This window comes from Candoia aspera, chromosome 2 (genome assembly GCF_035149785.1).
Source record: "Candoia aspera isolate rCanAsp1 chromosome 2, rCanAsp1.hap2, whole genome shotgun sequence".
Classification (NCBI taxonomy): Eukaryota; Metazoa; Chordata; class Lepidosauria; order Squamata; family Boidae; genus Candoia; species Candoia aspera.
The window spans coordinates 189197544-189209518 of NC_086154.1; positions in this window are offsets into that span (position 1 = coordinate 189197544).

Genomic DNA, 11975 nt, shown 5'->3' on the forward strand with positions numbered 1-11975 from the left:
GTTCCTCCCTCTTTCAATGGGAGTAGGAGTTTGTTAGGATTGATGTCCTAACAGTCAGGAACCATGCTGAGACAAGGAATAGGTCTCTCATGTTTTATTACTGCTACGTTAGACAGAAAATCCTAACAAACTGAAGAAGTGTGGGAAAAAACCCAGACAGATAAACCCCAAAAGTCAAGGCGGGTCTGATCTGTGTCTCTTGGAATGGCTGCTTAATTCTTCAGTACTACGCATGCGTTTTCCCCCCTGGATAGGGGCCCCCTCCTGCTCACCATCAGTACTCATGACATAAGGGGTCGATGAGCTGAAGAGTTTGGGGACCCGTGTCCAATATTATTAATTTGAAACTTTGCCTTAGAGTTTTAAAGTGCTTAGGACTATAATTTGAAAACGTTTCAGGTTTCTGTTTTCCTCTGTTGTGCAAAACGACAGCAGCAGCAGCAGCAACAAATCCCCACCCTTTTTCTCCATCCATTTCACAAGCACTCCTGCCACTAGGAAACAAGTCCACAATCTGTCTAGTGAAACTGAAAAAGATCAAACAAAGGTCCATAGTTGTTGTGCTCCATTGCTATATAAGCCTTCAGGGAATCTCATGGGCAGGGCAGGGCAGGGCAGGGCAGGGCAGGGCAGGGCACAAGGACACCCATCTAGAATGCTCTGCATTGCATTGCAGGACTACAGCCGCAGTCAAACCAAGAAAATGCAGCTATCCATTATAGAATGCTGTATAGGGTTTTGTGGCCACTGTCCATAGATGAAGTGAATCCTGGGAATGACATTATGCATGGACATTTCACTAGCTATACTAGCTTCTTCAAAGCAGATCTGAAGCATCACTTCTATACTCTGCCCACACAGTGGAGCAGACAGCTCAACAACTAACTGCTACCTGGCAAGTAGATGGTAGCTGAGAGCCTTCTTCCATACTTAAATTATTTTTATGTTTATGAATTTCTATCGCCTAATAATTCTGGGGAAACACCTGTCACATGCCCATTTGTTGCTGAGTTCAGTTTCAGATCTGCTCTGAAGATGCTAGCAGCATGGGTAGTGAAATGTCAGGGTATATTCGTTGTTTCACATGGCATTTCAAGATGAAGCTATTTATCTTACCAGCCACCAAACATGTTCAAACACTTGCCTGAAGTTCTCATTAAGGTTGGCCAGTCTGCTAGCCGGATTGATTTTATGCAGGGGATGTCAAAATCTTTACGTATTTCCCTGCTAATGCATTATACAGTGGCCAAGGGTGTCCTTGGAGGAGGGCAAAAAAGTCAATATGGCAACTGCAGCTATGCAGTTGAAGCCCTGTCTCTTTTCTATGTGTCTCAAGATCATATGCATGTACAAACAGGAGAGACTTTGACTACACAGTTGTGATCACCATCTTGACTTTTTTAACCACCATACCAGGGCTGTATAAATCTGAGGACCCTTAAGATTAGGATTGTCTATATTTCTTTTCCCCAACTAGCAGTTACCTCAACATTTGCAGCTGATATATGGGAGCCTTAAATGTCTCAGAAGAGTAATACATGGGCAGGCTGGGTTTATTGAGGGAATTTGTTTTATTTTGTTTTCTTCTAGCATATATTCTTCTCTGAGACAGTTTGGATGTAGGGTTGATATGGCCCGATAATCTGGCATTATTTGTTGAATGGAAATACTTCGAGAGCTTTAACCTACCTTGGAGAATTTATTTTCAAAGGTTCTCTATTCCTGTTATGTGATGCTTCTGCACATATGAAAACTGTGTTTTTCTGACAGACACGCTCTTTTCAAAACACAATACAATGGAGAGGCCAAAACCAACCCCAGAAGGGGATGGGGGTGGGGGGAGAAAGCCTTTACTGGCTCATGCTAATTTTTCTCATAAACAAGATTTTTTTTTTCTCATAAACAAGGGGAAAGGAAGAGTTTTCTTCCTCCCCTGTTATTGCAAACTGAATTTGAAACCATGCTGAAAGCTAAAGTTAAGTGATGAATGCATTTCCCTTGGGTTTGTTTTATCACCGTTAATTTTAGAAAAAGCTGCAGTGATTACTGGGGGCAGAATGCTCTTGCACTCTCTGTTGCTACAGTATACATGAAAACCATTTGAAATGATGGTCTTCTGTTATGTTTCTTGCTAACAGCAAGGCTATTTTTTTCTTTCTTCCAAAAGGGAGTGGGAAATCTCCAGACAATGGTTGAGAGTGCATCCTTCTATAATTTATAGGTGAAAACTGTTCTTCTAAGGAAGCAAAAATTAACCTATCACACAGATGCACAGCGGTGTCTTCCTGGGCTAGTGGCATTACATCTGCCATCCATATTCAGTCATCATAGCTTCTGGGATTATATATATCCTCACATATCTGGAAGGCAGCTGCTTGAGAAAGGCGGAATATAGTTAGTGTTTTGGAAAGGAAAAGCCTCAGAGATGGGCCATGCAAGCGGAGTGGAGGGTGGGAGAAGGTAAGGCTCAAAGAATAAACAAAGGTTTGTTAACCAGTTTGTTTGTTCATTTATTATTCAAATTTCTATCATCGCCCATCTCCCCCATAACAGGGGGACTCTGGGCGGTTTACAATTTAAAAAAAAGTAACGTAAAAAGTGAAAGTAATGCATGTCTTGATGTTAAACTGCACTTTCAAACTAGTATTTACTGTTAGTTTATTCAATGCAGTGGTAACTTAAACTGGATGTGAAAGAACACGTGGTTTATTTGGAGATTCCTAGCTTAATAGGAGCATATTCTTGGGTCCCACCCAAGGCTTTGATCAGAGATTGGAGAGCATGTACAGAGAAAAAAAGAGAGAAAAAAGCAGGGATTGGACAAATCAGCCAAGATTACTTTGCTTGTTAGCAAGACTGAGTCTAGCTAACACAACCATGATTAAAAGAAATCATGGTTTAGAAGGATGGGTAGATGTAGCATATAAGTCTTTATAGCTTGATTTGGGCATATTAAGCTAGGGGTTAATTATGATGGGAACAAGGCTAACTTTGGCCAGGTTGATATGGTTTCCCCTTCTTTCTTTCTTATACATGGCCCCAAACATGCATACAAAAGGGTTTGATTTCAATTTCAACAGATCATAGTTAAGCTCTAAAAAACCAAAAACTAAATTATGATTAACCTTACTTTTAATTTATTGAAATAATCCATTTTCATAAGCCAGGGTTTGAGATTGCTTCAAACAGACATAAAGACGTTATTAAGATTAACCCCAGTGTCAGGTTCAGATTGCACCACATATTTCAAATGAGTGATACGGCACTTTCAAATTTCTTTTTGGTGCTGCGGCAGGAAAAGGAGGGGGTGAATGAGCTAAGCCAAGTTGGGCTCATTCCTATGATTCTTATGACAATGGAAGGCAGCCACTGTGTGGACAGAAATAAGAGGTGGGTCTCCCTGTGTGTAAGAACCCGCTCCCTTAGAATAAACAGACATGGAAACTCGAGCATGCCTTATTTTCCTTTTGCAAAAAAACAGTAATTTTTGAAAGCTTCAAGCTCACTTGTGTTAAAGGCCAAAAATAACATGCTGGAGTTTTGAAAGGTTTGTATTTCCAATAAGATGGTCTACACCCATGAATGTTATTTCTGTTCCAAAGAAACTCTCATTACCAGTTCAGATCTTGAGTTATCTACCATTAAAATCCATATCTTATACCTTAATATATTTATTTTTACTTTATTTCACCAGTGTTTTTTGGCTGGGTTGGCTGGATTCTCAACCATACTGAATTTTAAAGGCAAAGGTGGTAATTAGTTGGTGGGTTTGTTTCTGAATAACTGGAGAACTTCCAGAAGCTGGTTTTCTAAAGATTGACTTGGCTTTTGTATTTATTGACTGCCAGATACTGAAAAGGAAGTATGGACGATGGGCCAGTTAAATTGCTTTTTACTTAATTATTATGTTGAGCCAGTGCATTACAAAGTAATTGATAGAACTTGTTCTTGAAGAAGATGGGAGTACTGACAGTTTTATGGGTATCATTGGTAAGAGTTAACTAGAAACGTTCTTACCTTTACAAATGCATTTTCTCTCATAGGTCTAAGCAGCCTTTCTCATCCTTTTGACCCTGGAGGAACCCTTGAAATATTTTTCAGGCCTTGGGGAACCCCTGCACATTCAGGCTCAAATATAGGCCCAAAGTTGCAAAATTATTATATTCGTTTCATGTGTAGGCCTGTATATATGCACTAACAGTGTTCTTAAAAATATAAAGAATGAAACTTACCTCTTTAATATGAGGTTGCCCAAATTTGAAATAACGTTTTAAATAAATCGTGATCTCCCAGGGAACCCTAGTGTCTTAACAGTCAGGAATCATGCTGAGAGGAGGAATAGGTCTCTAGTGTTTATTACTGCTACATAAGACATAAAATCCTAACAAACTGAAGAAGCGTGGGAAAAACCCAGACAGATAAACCGCAAAAGCTAAGGCGGGTCTGCTCTGTGTCTCTTTGAATGGCTGCTTAATTCCTCAGTACTACGTATGTGTTTTTCCCCCTGGATAGAGGCCCGCTCCTGCTCGCCATCAGTACTCATGACACCTAGTGACCTCTGGCAGAAATCTAGGGTCCATGGAACCCTGGTTGAGAAACCCTGGTCTAAGGGAAGAAGAACAGTCTTAGAAATCTCAGCATAACTGAAAGTTGAGTAAACTTAGCCAGGAGGATATAAACTGGCAAGAAGAGGGGCAGAGGAAAACATGAAAGAATCAGGGGAAAAATAATGTGAAACTAAAGATGCTGGCTGGGGTGTCTCCAGTGGAATGCTTATACAATTTTAGAGTGTGGCCCTAATACTATTACCAGAAATACATTTCCACCCTTTTGCTCATTCTTCTTAATGGGCTGTAGACTTGCCCCAAAGCCATCTCTTGGTGGCACAATGAATTGTGAGTATATCTGAGAGATGAGAAGATAGAAATGAGAAAATAATAGTACAGAGGGTTAAGATACAGACATGTTGTCCAAAGGCTGTGCCTGAAGATAGTGAAAATCAAACAACTTGGGACATCAGAATGCTCACTGAACATTCATGTTCAAAAATTTTTCTTGATTTTTTTTTAAAGCAAAGTGCAGTCTCCTCAAGGATCTTTCAAATCCTCCATCCAGGAAGAAAAAACACCTATTAACAGTATCACCATTACGAGTTCTTTAGGTTGAACATTAAGGAAAAACAAAATAAAACCAGTTATTTAGGGATGGGCAAAGAATGGAAAAGATTTATGTCAGGCTTATGATGGAACTCAGTAGATGCTAGACTTAATTAGGTTAAATCTAGATTAATGAAACTATTTGGGCAAAGAGAAAATACTTACTTCTTTTTGAAAATATAAATGCCAGCATATGTTCAGGTCTGCTTTTCAGAAAAAAATTGTTCTTGGTTTTTTTTTTTTTTTTTTACTAATTTGATTTTTCCTTGGTAAGATATTTTGAAACATCTATAGGTGCTGAAACCTATAGATGCAGCTCCTAGACTATAAAAATGCTTATGAAATTGTACTATGATGGAGAGAGGAGATTATTAAATGGAGGGCTGTGAGAGACAATTGGGAAGGAGGAGCAGGAGTAGTGGTTAAAATAAAATAATAAGAAAGCTTTGGGAAGGAATTGTTTCAAAGAGATTTGGCCTTAATTGGCTCATTCTAAGCCTGCCTAGGAATTCACTCTTACTGTTTTGGAGATTATTTATTTTCCCCAACTAACATTAAAGACACTCTTCTGAAATCTGTGTGATTCTCACTTCTTGGTTTGCCAGCTACGTGGGACTTGACAAGGACAGAAATGTAATAATATTGATTATATTTAATTCAGATATAAATGAAATCAAATCAAAGTTGGTTTTGTCTCGACCAAACATTACTTTTTGCAGAGCGGCCCACGGCACAGAATGGCCAAGTGCGATCCTTAATCTAGAAAAAAATTGCATACTCCTACTCTATAAACTTTATTTTCCCCAGCAAAAGTTTAACTGATTTTTTTTTTTTAATGTAATAGATTGGTAACATGTTACACAAAGGATTACATACTGGAGGAACTCTTGATTGATTACAAACTAGTAATCAGAAAATCTCCAGGAGTAACATAAAGAGTAAATTCAGAATGGCCAAGTACCTTGGAAACTCAACTCATATTTGAATCAGGCTTCCTAAATAACCCTGGGCCAGTTATTTTTGGTTAGCCTAAGAGCTCCATGGTGAGTACATAGTTTGCCCACAAAATGCCTTAAATCTTTGAGACATCTGCCATCTCTGAGACAATGGACATTCAGTGCCGGTCAGCACAAATAATACCAGGCTAGAAAAATCAATAAGACAATAGCTATGTTCCTAATTTATCATAATGATAAAACGGAATGAACCTTGTACCAAGCTCAGAGAATATAATATAAAATGTAAACAGATTCTTATGCAAAAGTCTGTATTTAGATCCATGTGGCCTACCTCTCACTGCTTCTGTAGAACAAATGCTTTCAGAAGAACCAAAGGGCAGGAGAAATACAATAAGTATTTTCTGACAATAGCTATCCATCATAAGGAAACCAAGTTTCAGTTCTGAACTGTCTGGGCATCTTCCAGAAGAAGGGGTCTGTCTGTCTCTACCTCCCTTTCTGTCACGCACACACACAGAGACACCATGCATATAGATGGAGAGGTAAGGTCACAGGTCTGGGAATATATAATCTAGGAAAACAAAGGCAAATTCAGACATTAAGTTTAGACACTACTTAAATGACATGGTGAGGGAGGGAAGGAGAGAGAAAGAGATAGCGAGAATCCATCCAAACATTCTAGGTAACATGAACATTAACATGTTTAAATCAAAATAGTGTCTCTCCACTGATCCCTCTTCAGCAAAGGATCATTACCTTGTCGTGGTGCTGGAGCTTGAACACCTCAATGATGCCATGAGCTAAACCGTGAAGGGCCACCCAAGACAGGAAGGTCACGACAGAGAGGTCAGACTAAATGTGATCCCTGGGGAAGGTAATGGCAACCCACCCCAGTATTCTTGCCGTGAAAACTAAATGGATCAGTACAACCAGAGATATGTCGGTATACCATCGGAAGATGAGACCCCCAGGTCGGAAGAGGGTCAAAATGCTACTGGGGAGGAACAGAGGATGAGTTCAACTAGCCCCAGATGTGATGACGCAGCTAGCTCAAAGCCGAAAGGACGGCTAGCGGCTGACGGTGCTGGTGGTGAACGGCGAATCCGATGTTCTAAGGACCATTGGAACCTGGAATGTAAGATCTATGAGCCAGGGCAAATTGGATGTGGTTATTGGTGAGATGTCAAGATTAAAGATAGACATTTTGGGCATCAGTGAACTGAAATGGACTGGAATGGGCCACTTCACATCAAATGACCACCAGATCTACTACTGTGGACAAGAGGACCACAGATGAAATGGAGTAGCCTTCATAATTAATAGTCAAGTGGCTAAAGCAGTGCTTGGATACAATCCAAAAAACGACAGAATGATCTCAATTTGAATTCAGGGCAAGCCATCTAACATCACAGTGATCCAAATATACGCCCCAACCACAGATGCTGAAGAAGCTGAAGTAGAGCAGTTCTAAGATGATCTGCAGCACCTACTGGACAACACGCCTAAAAGAGATGTTATTTTCATCACGGGGGACTGGAATGCTAAGATGGGCAGTCAAATGACACCTGGAATTACAGGTAAGCATGGCCTGGGAGAACAAAACGAAGCAGGACATAGGCTGATAGAATTTTGCCAAGACAATTCACTCTGCATAACAAACACTCTCTTCCAACAACCTAAGAGACGGCTTTATACATGGACTTCACCAGATGGACAACACCGAAATCAGATTGACTACATCCTTTGCAGCCAAAGGTGGCGGACATCTATACAGTCAGTAAAAATAAGACCTGGAGCTGACGGTAGTTCCGATCACAAACTTCTTCTTGCACAATTTAGGATCAGACTAAACAGATTAGGGAAGACCCACAGATCAGCTAAATATGAGCTCACTGATATTCCTAAGGAATATGCAGTGGAGGTGAAGAATAGATTTAAGGGACTGGACTTAGTAGATAGGGTCCCGGAAGAACTATGGACAGAAGTTCGCAGCATTGTTCAGGAGGCGGCAACAAAATACATCCGAAAGAAAGAGAAAACCAAGAAGGCAAAATGGCTGTCTGCTGAGACACTAGAAGTAGCTCAAGAAAGAAGGAAAGCAAAAGGCAACAGTGATAGGGGGAGATATGCCCAATTAAATGCAAAATTCCAGAGGTTAGCCAGAAGAGATAAGGAATTATTTTTAAACAAGCAATGCGCAGAAGTGGAAGAAGACAATAGAATAGGAAGGACAAGAGACCTCTTCCAGAAAATTAGAAACATCGGAGGTAAATTCCAGGCCAAAATGGGTATGATCAAAAAGAAAGATGGCAAGGACCTAACAGAAGAAGAAGAGATCAAGAAAAGGTGGCAAGAATATACAGAAGACCTGTATAGGAAGGATAACAATATCGGGGATAGCTTTGACAGTGTGGTCAGTGAGCTAGAGCCAGACATCCTGAAGAGTGAGGTTGAATGGGCCTTAAGAAGCATCGCTAATAACAAGGCAGCAGGAGATGACGGCATCCCAACTGTTCAAAATCTTGCGAGATGATGCTGTCAAGGTAATGCATGCTATATGCCCGCAAATTTGGAAAACACAAGAATGGCCATCAGACTGGAAAAAATCAACTTATATCCCCATACCAAAAAAGGGAAACACTAAAGAATGTTCAGACTATCGAACAGTGGCACTCATTTCACATGCCAGTAAGGTAATGCTCAAGATCCTGCAAGGTAGACTTCAGCAATTCATGGAGCGAGAATTGCCAGATGTACAAGCTGGGTTTAGAAAAGGCAGAGGAACTAGAGACCAAATTGCCAATATCCGCTGGATAATGGAAAAAGCCAGGGAGTTTCAGAAAAACATCTATTTCTGTTTTATTGACTATTCTAAAGCCTTTGACTGTGTGGACCATAACAAATTGTGGCAAGTTCTTAGTGGTATGGGGATACCAAGGCATCTTGTCTGCCTCCTGAAGAATCTGTATAATGACCAAGTAGCAACACTCAGAACAGACCACGGAAAAACGGACTGGTTTAAGATTGGGAAAGGAGTACGACAGGGCTGTATACTCTGGCCCTACCTATTCAACTTGTACGCAGAACACATCATGCGACATGCTGGGCTTGAGGAATCCAAGGCTGGAGTTAAAATTGCTGGAAGAAACATTAACCATCTCAGATATGCAGATGATACCACTTTGATGGCTGAAAGTGAAGAGGAACTGAGGAGCCTTATGATGAAGGTGAAAGAAAAAGTGCAAAAGCTGGCTTGCAGCTAAACCTCAGAAAAAACAAGATTATGGCAACCAGCTTGATTGATAACTGGCAAATAGAGGGAGAAAATGTAGAAGCAGTGAAAGACTTTGTATTTCTAGGTGCGAAGATTACTGCAGATGCTGACTGCAGTCAGGAAATCAGAAGACGCTTAATCCTTGGGAGAAGAGCAATGACCAATCTCGATAAAATAGTTAAGAGCAGAGACATCACACTGACAACAAAGGTCCACATAGTTAAAGCAATGGTGTTCCCCGTAGTAACATATGGCTGCGAGAACTGGACCATAAGGAAGGCTGAGAGAAGGAAGATCGATGCTTTGGAACTGTGGTGTTGGAGGAAAATTCTGAGAGTGCCTTGGACTGCAAGAAGATCAAACCAGTCCATCCTCCAGGAAATAAAGCCAGACTGCTCACTTGAGGGAATGATATTAAAGGCAAAACCGAAATACTTTGGCCACATAATGAGAAGACAGGACACCCTGGAGAAGATGCTGATGCTAGGGAGAGTGGAGGGCAAAAGGAAGAGGGGCCGACTAAAGGCAAGGTGGATGGATGATATTCTAGAGGTGACGGACTCGTCCCTGGAGGATCTGGGGGTGTTGATGACCGACAGGAAGCTCTGGCGTGGGCTGGCCCATGAAGTCACGAAGAGTCGGAAGCGAGTAAACGAATAAACAACACCACCACTGATCCCTATTAACTTTTACAAATTACTAGCATTAGCAAATGCCTTTAGCCAGGTCTCTAAGATTACCTTTCCTCAAAACAGCCAGACAAATAATAACCCTCTTTTAAAATCCATGAAACTTTTAGCTTAGTGGAGGATGTTTTAGGAGAAATAGGCTCAATAGACAATGCATTTCTAAATATTTATGCTTGAGGTCTGCTAATTCAAAGCACTGAGTCAAAAGAAGATGGTCTCTGCATTGAATAGACCTGGCACCCCATAAATTAACCAAAGAATCCTTGGCGACTCCCAAATCCCCCAAGATGTCATTTCCAGTCAGGAAGAAGACTGTAAGATTGAGTTTGTGAGAGATGGTAGTTTAGTAGGTACCTTATGGCTTCTATCTGCTTTGGCATAACATTGATGTGGCTGATATTATTTTTGCCTCTGCCAGGCAGCAGTTTTCAGTTGCATGCAGTTCAGCTCTGTGGAGCAAGTCTGGAGGCCTTTTCCTCTCTGCAAACAGTGGGTCCCTTCAGCCGAGTGCTGGAGCCTGCTGACATTATGGCTTTTGCTAGACAAAGCACCCAAATATTATTCGTCATGATCACAGGGAGAAAGGAGAAAGTAGAAAGTAAAGGTAGTTTTCTTCTTACTCTGGTGTTGCATAATATGAAGGGGGCTCCTGTGTGCTGTCTCAGAAGCTTTTACTGGTGCATGCTGCATAGAATATACTGGCAAAAATGTGGGATACATAATTCCTAGGAGCGAGATGTATTAGTCCAAGGTTTCTCAACCTTGGCAACTTTAAGACGTGTAGACTTCAACCCCCAGAATTCCCCAGCCAGCATATTCTGGCTGGAGAATTCTGGGAGTTGAAGTCCACAGGTCTTAAAGTTGCCAAGGTTGAGAAACACTGTGTTGGACACTCTCTTGAAATCTAAGAGGGTCTGACTCTTAAGATTCCAGACTGCACATGTAATACACAATGACAGTCAGAGCCTAGCAAACAAAAGTCAGTACTGTTTGTGGTGACAATCTATAACTGGGGAAGTTAGTAAAGCTTAGCATAGAACATAAAAACAGAGAATAAATGTGGTTTTCCCCTTAATTAATAGTTTTAACAAATAATTTGTATTGTGTTTATCTGTGGCTGTAAGTATTACTAGGAATACCTAAGGCGAAGAAACATATATTATACCTGTTCCTGAAAGACCAAAAAGTAGAAGGAATTGGCAATCAGTAAAAGTGAATGCATAAAAATGTCCTGCCCTGTGAAGCTCAAGACAAAAAAGAGAGCAAGTCATGCTTCAGGATTAATGACTGGTTGAGAATGCCGATTATTCAGCTCCTCGCTCCACATTTATTTGACAACAGTGGACTTTTATTGTCCAGCCAAAGCCATGATAAAACTGAACTCCGCTATTATTTTATTTGCTCCACTTTTGACAAATTAGCTAGATGGTGGACACATACCATATATACTTGCGTATAAGCCCATCCACAGATAAGCTGACCCTTGAATTTTTAACCAAAATACCATGAAAAATGTGCCACCTGAGAATAAGCTGATCCTCAAAACTTTTGTATGTTTTAATTTTCACAATTGGCTTATTTTTCATGGTATTTTGGTTAAAAATTTGAGGGTTGGCTTATCCGTGGATGGGCTTATCCACAAGTATATGTGGGTTTACAGGTAATTTTGCAAAGTACTACCACATATACTTGTGGATAAGCCTATCCACGAATAAGCTGAACCTAATTTTTTGTGTGTATTTTGGCCCCTAGAATTTTTGGCTTATACTTGAGTATATACAGCATTCAGAACCTACCTATCTTGTTATTAAACTAAACCCTACTCTTCCACTCAAAAGTGACTAATCATGAACAGGACAAATCCAATCTCACCCTTTTAATTTAAAACACAACAAGC